General features: G+C 35.3%; 1 pseudogene; it reads left to right on the top strand.

Moving 5' to 3' along the window:
• Nucleotides 1-2,276: 2,276 nt before the first annotated feature.
• LOC125830138 (peptidyl-prolyl cis-trans isomerase CYP59-like) lies at nucleotides 2,277-8,532 on the top strand (annotated as a pseudogene).
• Nucleotides 8,533-8,931: the final 399 nt, after the last annotated feature.

The raw sequence follows: 8,931 nt of genomic DNA, 5'->3' as shown, positions 1-8,931 counted from the left end.
TGAACCTTCCATGTATTTCGAGCGAATTGGTTGAGGTTATTTCTCCTATATTTTATACTCTCATATTTATAGTGGATTGTTCATCTCCTTTGTGGGCATAGGTCGATTGACCGAACCACGTTAAATCGTTGTGTCTTATGGTATATTTTTCATTTGTCTTCTTACTCATGGTCTTTCAAGGTTTGCTTTGCTAGCTTCCGCATTACATATGCTTTTTTTATCCTAACAAGTGGTTTCAGAGCTAGGTGTAGCTAGATCCAATGGTTCAATGATGAAGTCAGGTCCAGTGGTTCGATAATCAACGATTGAACAAGGTTAAAAATTGGGTGTTCCTTGGTGGGTGTAGTTCTAGTCGCAACCTTTTTTATAGTAATGAAGATTTTTGTTGGAGAAACTTTTTCAGAGAGGTTCTCTGTGTTGAGACATAGATTTTGCAAAGAAGTTAATGAAGAGGAGATGCAAGCTATTAAAGATTATGTGAAGAAGGTGGACAAATTTATTTTTGTCAGAAATTCAGGCCAAGGGGGAGATTTGTTGGGTATTAATTGCCTTAAGTTTTTTTTTTACCATAAATAGGTTTTCCTTTTAGGAAAAGGTTTAGGAGTGGCTAGTCCTTTTCTGGTAGGAAAAGGTTTAGGACTCATTAAATAGAGATTTTTTCCTTCTAACTTAATCAGCATTCACAATGTAGTCCTAGGGGTTTTGAGAGTTTTGGTTAGGGGGAGAATTTGTGGGTCACAAGTGATACATTATCACTTGTGTGAACCTCCCATGTATTCCGAGTGAATTGGTTGAGGTTATTTTTCTCTATATTTTGTACTCTCATATTTATAGTGGTTTGCTCATCTCCTTTGTGGACGTAGGTCGATTGACCGAACCACTTTAAATCTTTGTGTCTTATGGTATATTTCTCGTTTGTCTTCTTACTCATGGTCTTTCGAGATTTTCTTTGCTAGCTACCGCATTACACCTGCTTATTTCGGTCCTAACAATAATGATAAGGTCCTACCACAAAATTCATCTAACCAAGGCAAGATCCACAGTAACACCACCACTCCACATAACCACAATCGAATCAAAGAGCACCAAGATAAGGGCATAACCAACTCTTTAAGCAACTAACAATCAACCCAGCACAATATAAACAATTATAGTCAAACAATAACCTAATCGGACCTCCATAAGCCTGGAAGGTACAAACAACAAACATAATACAACTGTCTCCCCATAAGAATGGCGGGTGAAAACAACAACCAATTATACTTCTGATAAATAATGCATATGAATTCAGGTAATGCAGTAGAAACTAGTTGAGCCATCAGCACCAAGTGAGGATTTGCACATAAAAAAATAAATATGAATTCTAATACAATAAAATTCAATGTAACATTTGCACTAATCTTTACTTTACATTATTTTTTTTATTTGTACTTTTGCATTAATTTTTGTACCTCTCTATAATAGTTAAGTACATGAATTCTCTAATCATTTGAGATTACATATAAACAGGAAAAAGTACAAACATGTTATTTTAAAAAGATATATGATAGTAAAAAAACAAAGAAGACATAACTATAAATGTTTATCAAAGACTTACTCTTTTACGGATCTAGTTGTGAAAATATATTGCGGGATTTAACATGCTTACCCTCAATTACTAATGTTTGCATTAGAGTAGACTGTCTACATCACACCCCTCTCCGCTTAGGGTGCGACCCTTCCTCCGACCCTGCTAATACTGGATGCTTTGTACACAAAGCTACCCCTGTAACCTTGAATGGCGTGCAAAATTGAGGAGTCATTGCCATATAATTTACTCAACTTGTTCAGTCCCTTAATTACACTTTTTGCACGACTCGAGTGAATAATTTACCCTTGTAATAAGTTTAATGTTGGTGAGTTTGCACTTATTATTTGAAAGTAGCCATTTCTTTGTTCCCTCTTTTTTTGGCTTTGTTTTGTAATTATTTTTAAATTTAGTCGAAAACTATTTCCCAATCCTTCTCCAACAAGGAAATTAAATCCTAAAATCCTATTCCTAAAGAAAGTAGGAGAAATAAATAAAATAGGAAACTTTACATTATTTCCGCCTTAAGTTTCAATAAAACAAACTAGGAATATCCATCTCTCTATATATATAAACTCTCTTCCTTCTGATTAGACTATTTTATAGTCCTATGTTATTGTTAGCCATATGTTATTATCCTCCATATTCAATAAAACCATAATTTAAAGCTAGTCCTTTGTTATTTCTTTCGGAAAAATCGTCCTCCGCTATGTCGGTGATGATTGTGACAAGTTTGGGGACCTGGTAGTGGATTTGTTCACCGATCGATGCCCTTTATGTCACGACCCAAGAGCACCTCTAGTCGTAACCGACGTATTCGACCTCGAAGAGGTCAAATACATGCCTCATGGATCATTCATTGCAAGACGATACAAAAAATATATATAGAGAGAGGAGAAATTTAGAGCTTCCTTTACAATCGAAAGAACACTTTTTAAATAAAAAGCAAGCGGAAGACTTCTAAACTTTATCCAAGATGTCTCAAAACCATCTAATACTTGAATACAACAATGGGACTAAGCCCACTCAAAACTATAACAAAACTACAAGACATAAAGGAACATGTTGGTTATTGTCCTCGAATATATGAGGACTCACCAAGTCTTCATCTTCAAACATCTTAGAAACCTATCCATCAACCATGGAATATCAACATCTCCAAATCCCTACACTTTAGTCAAAAGGGAAAGAAAGGGGTTAGTACAATTAAGTACTAAGTATGGAAACCATGCAAAAACATGCTAAAAAGGACATTTGGTTGAAAGTCATGCCCTATGCCATTTTAGTAAAACTTCATGAATATTGACATATTAGACATATTATAGAACATAACCAACATATAAGACATTAACCACATTATAGACATACTCAACATTTTCACCACATAACTCATTTTATCATCCAAGAACCCTTATCTAAAGTTACCCTAAGACACACTTGAGTGAGACATGAAGTGGTCGCCCATACAGCCTCTTCATACACACCTAAGTGTTCATCAAGGCTACTATAGACAAGAACCATCATGCTTCAAGGTAGCATACTAAGTAATTCATTTCATTAACATAAGTTATTCATTCAACAAATCATTTAGACAATAAGTCAACATTCTTCTTTAAAGTCATTTAGGACACAATCATGCATTTAGAGGACTTCACACTATAGTCATATAGACTTAGGGAACTCATTTTGGCACCTTCAAAGCCTACTCGTGCCATGTGTAGATAGCATCCCATACTACTACCTACACGTTGTAGTACCTATCAAGTTCTACATTTAAAGATCCAAGTGTCAAGAATGTTCATAGCACAAACTTCCAAGAGATTCAATAACAAGGCTCACCCAATATATACATCATGTCGTCACACTAAGCACAAGCAAGTATCAAGAAGGCCCGACACCCGGTATCAAGAAGGGTCAAGCCCAATAATCAAGAGAACCAAGAATCATATTAAAAATGGCTTTCTAATTCGTACTTAAAATGGACAACTTCCATTCATAAGACGGACTAAAAATCCTGAGTCAAGATGGCAAGTGATTCGAATCAAGAGGCATGCCAAGAGTGACAAAGTCACAGCCACAAGAAGGACAAGGTCCTAACAAGAGTGCCAGGTGATCAAACAGTCCGTACAAGTGGGTGAGTTACAGGAGTGTCTTTAACGTCTTAAAGGATACCAACATGACAATGCAAAGTGACAAGAGGTAGCCAAGGTACCAAGATCAACTTTCACATATTTTCGCATTTAAAAAAGTGCAAGTACAAGTTTATACACAAACTCCGTGCTTTAGCAAAGAACCAATCCAACACAACTTTACGAGTTCAGACCGTAGACCAACCAACGTTTCAAGGTCCTCAACTTGGTCACGAGTATATAAAACCTTAAAAATACAATTAAATAACTTCTTTAACATCTATTAGCTCAGTAATGTTGACGTAAAATAGGATCATCATCACAAGTAAGCCTAGAATGTACAAATACAACTATGCTCCCAAAACAGTGAATCTGTCCAGCCTGGTACCTCAAGTCGCAACTTAGATTTGTAAAGGAAAACGGCAAAACTAAACTTTATAACCTTCATGAAAGATGTAGGTACATCTCTAAAGGTTGCAAATAAACAAGAATCACCACAAAATATATTTTGTACAAAAAGATATATTCAAAACACTACAGCTGATCATACAGGATTTCAATTTCCAAAATCTAGGCAGAACTTGCCCTATGTTGTGTCCCATATTTTGTGTCCATAACAGTTAAATTAGTGTTTTACATAAACATAAGAGTTGGTAAATGAAGTTCTAGAAAATAAGATATGCATAAATTACCAAACACTACCAAGCTCAGAAACAGAGTTCATCACTTACATATGAAAGGAATGCCATACCCTATCGATTTATATTCAACATAGCTTTTCATTTATCAAGAAGAGCACCTAAGTCTACCAAGTCAAGAGATGACATTCAACAATATAAGGCACTTCACATTTCATCATCTTCATTCATAAGTGTTAAGAGAGAACATACTTTTAATCACAATACAATAATACTTTATTCAACCTCACCTTGGGATCACATGAACACATTTATATTCACAACATGATTACCTTTACTTCATTAGATTCTCATTCAAATCCTTTACATCACATTCACATATATGATATCATGTAAACACTTCAATTCCTCATATAATGCCTTCAAGGCCATAATCATAATACATTGAAAAAGTAAACACCTCCACCATAAGTGGATCACATATCAATCTATCACAATTTTATATTAATTCTACATTAACAATGAAGTTAGATCAACTTACCCTTTTCCAAAGCCACAATCATCATTCCTTAATTCTTCAATAATTCTCAATAGACAAACATAGATAAGAATAAAAATCAACTACTCAACTCAACCTAAGCAATTTTCCATCATCATTCAATCATAAACAATCAACTCACTTCACAAGCCAAATTTAGGTAACTTGGAAAGACATGGGTTCATGAACTTTTCTTTCTTAAAACCATCAATAAACATCAATAATAACATAAATCATCATTAAAAATCATTTAATGCAAGAACTCATGCTAGAACCGAAATTAGGACTTTATTGAGTTTTTGAAGAACTTTCAAAACACTTTGATTTGGCTCCTTGAATGGAAAAGGAATCAAGGATAAAGGATCCTCATACCTTAACCTTCATGAATCTCACAAAAATTGAAGAAGAAACACCATAAAATCCTCAACCCTAGCTCCCACTTCATCTTCTTCTTTAAGTTAGAGAGAAATATAGAGAGAAAGAAGACTTTAGGATTTTGATTTTGAGAAAAGAGTGTAAATGACTTGTTAAAAGACTTAAAATCTTATATAAGTCATTTAATTAACTCCTAACCGACCCCCTAAGCCCTTAATCTAATAACTAATTAATTCCCAAAGCCCCAACTAAAAATTAAAATGTCAAAAACTGGTAGCATCTACGGACCCCAAATCTCTTTGAACTAAACTCAAAAAGCCGATTTACATTATTTAATCAAGTTACCAACTTCAATACACATGCGAGGCTCTAGTTCTTCCTATTTCATTTTTAGGGTCGTTACATTATCCCCGGCTTGGGAACATTCGTCCTCGAATGACACTTTAAACACATAATGGGGTAATGACTCAAGACTAGCAGTCCACAATCATACATACAACATTATAAACATAACACATATCTAGAAGGAACATCAACTCCACATCAACAAGGATAAAACAACTTCATGCAATTCAAGAAAGTAGGAATACATCTACCAACTCCTTATGCATCAAACCTTCACATTCTTCATTTCATTGGAGGAACTTCGTTCTCCAATTCACATCATTTTCATCATAACATCAATAGACACAATATGCAATTTCCTTATAAAAGCACATTATGCAACATTTTCAAGAACACATTTAAGCATACTCAATAAGTCAACTCATGCAACATTTAAGCATGTTCACCATTTCACCTCATGAAGCAAATAGACAACTCATACTAGATGCACATCAACAAGAAGAACACCATTCATGAAAACTCATTTTCTCATTTAACAAGAATTCAACTAGAACATGCATAACATATGGAAACTCATTTTTCACAGAAGACTCCAAAATATAAAACAAGCTACTAGGAACTCTTAGTTTTAGGCTTGAATAAGCACATAAAGAAAGAGGTAAGGATATCAACACTTCTCAACAACCTTACTACTCAACATACCATCACCCACTTAAGGGTAAACCCAACTAAGGTCAACATGACATAGCCCAGGAACCTCAATCAAGACATTCCCAACCTTCAATAAACCATCAACATACCGGAGCTTTTAAACTAGGAAGGTCCTCATTAAGCAACTCTTTCTCATCTCAACCTTACCAACACCACTCAAAGGTCTCATATGAGTCTACCACATCGGGTCTAAACTCCTCAACTCACTACACCTCTTAAAATAAAACATCAATCAAGCCTAACTCATGAACATCAAAGACACTCAAGAGCCTTACCATCTAGTCACATTATCACCCACTTGGGAGAATACTCATACTAACTCTTCTAAGCTTCACTTTTTATTTTCTTTTTTTCAATTCTAAGGTTGGAGCAAAACCTCACTAAACCTTCATATGCATCACACTCAAGCATTTCTAAAACACCATATTTCACTAACTCTTTCAATACTCCTCCAACTCATCATAGCTAATCCAGATTCTACCAACAACTCATAATCATAAGGATCTCCTTCAATCTCAAGTCAACATCACCATCTTCCCCCTCACATCTATCAAGTCACTAAGCGATAGTTGGCGTCACAACCAACCTTTCCTCTCCCTCAACCCTTGCAATACAACCCTGTCAAGGGAATTCACACTCTAAGGACCATCATATAAGGAACCAAGGAAAGACATTATAGAGCGAAACTCTATGACACGACTTGAAGAATGAAGAAGTGAAACTTTTTTAGCACCCAATAGCCTCCTATTCATAATGTGGCGCGCTTCACATTATGAACAAGACTCTACTAGATGTGGTTTGAGACAACCTAAGACCATTCCAAAACCTTATGCTCTGATACCAAGTTTGTCACGACCCGAGAGCACCCTCTAGTCGTAACTAGTGTATTTGACCTCGAAGAGGTCAAATACAAGCCTCATGGATCATTCATTGCAATACGATACAAAAAAAAAAAAATATATATATAGGAGAAATTTAGAGAGAGGGAAGACTTTGGGATTTTGATTTTAGGAAAAGAGAATAAATGACTTGTTAAAAGACTTAAAATCTTATATAAGTCATTTAATTAACTCTTAACTGAATCCCTAAGTCCTTAATCTAATAACTAATTAATTCCCAAAGCCCCAACTAAAAATTAAAATGTCAAAAACCGGCAGCATCTATGGACCCCAAATCTCTTTGAACTAAACTCAAAAAGCCAATTTACATTATTTAATCAAGTAACCAACTTCAATACACATGTGAGGCTCTAGTTCTTCCTATTTCATTTTTAGGGTCGTTACACTTTAACGTGCAAAAACTTTCTGAAATAATTCAAGATAAAGTATTACCATAATTGTCTTTTTCACACAGTTCGAAAGGATTTCACAATGTAGACGGGAGATCCAACCGGAACAGGATTCGGAGGGGATTCGATATACAATTTTTAATACGGTAATTAGGCTCATTTTTTCAATGATGAGATTCATTCTGACTTGAAGCATTCAAAGAGGAGAACTGTAGCAATGGCTAGCGCTGGTACTGGTACTGGTGAGAAGAATCTAAATGCTTCTTAGTTCTATATCACGTTACGTGATGATCTCGACTCCCTTGATGGGGAGCATACTATTTTTGGAGATTACAAAAGGATTTGACACATTGAATAGGATAAACGAAGCTTATGTGGATGACAAGGGAAAGCCTTATCAAAATATCTGAATTAAACACATTTACATATTATATGATCCTTTCGATGATCCTTTCTAGTTAGCCGGCTTGATTCTAGATGATTCGCCTGAAAAAAAGCCGAAAGATGAGATTGATTATGATGTTCGACTAGAGGATGATTGGATGCCAAATGATGAGGAATTAGGTGTTCGTGAAGAGAAGGAAGCACACTCCTGAGAAGTAATACTTGAAAGTGTAGGTGACATTCCTGAGATGGAACCCCCATACAATGTTCTCTATGTTCGTAAATTAAATCCATCAACGAAAGAGGAAACACTGTATATAATATTCTCATGCTTTGGAATCGTGACATCTGCTAAAATTATCAGCGATCACAAGACTGGGGATAGTCACTGTTATGCTTTCATTGAGTTCAAGGACAAGGAGTCTTGTGAGCAAGCATATTTTAAGATGGATAATACTCAAATTGATGATCGAAGGATACGAGTTGATTTCAGTCAGTGTGTAGCAAAGTTATGGTCCCAATATCGACCTACAAAGAGGCAGTGGCCGTTTCAATAATGGTTCTGTTTATGCCATCAAACAATAGAAAGAAGACAACAACCAGCATGGTGGAGATGGTAACTCAAAGTACTCAAAATTTCTGAGAACAAGAAAATAGAAAAGAAAGAACAAAGGGAGATAACACCAGCAAATAACAAAGCCACGTTAAGGCTGGTCAAATAGATTCAATTATGCTTATTATGTCATTCACACTTTTTACCCATGTCATTCCGCATATGACAATGTGTGTGTACTGACATTGACTTGTTTTATTGGAATGGTCCCACCTTATTGCATAAGATTTGGATGGGGATGCCCCTAAACTGGCTTAAAAACAATATGGTGTTGTTAGATTAATGTACTATTTGAACCTAAATCTTGAAAAATTTGGTGATACTTTTAATTGGTTTTAAGAGT

The sequence above is a fragment of the Solanum verrucosum genome, unplaced genomic scaffold (genome assembly GCF_900185275.1).
Source record: "Solanum verrucosum unplaced genomic scaffold, falcon-dt-bn FXZP01000024.1, whole genome shotgun sequence".
Classification (NCBI taxonomy): domain Eukaryota; kingdom Viridiplantae; phylum Streptophyta; class Magnoliopsida; order Solanales; family Solanaceae; genus Solanum; species Solanum verrucosum.
This window is presented reverse-complemented; position numbering and strand designations above follow the sequence as displayed.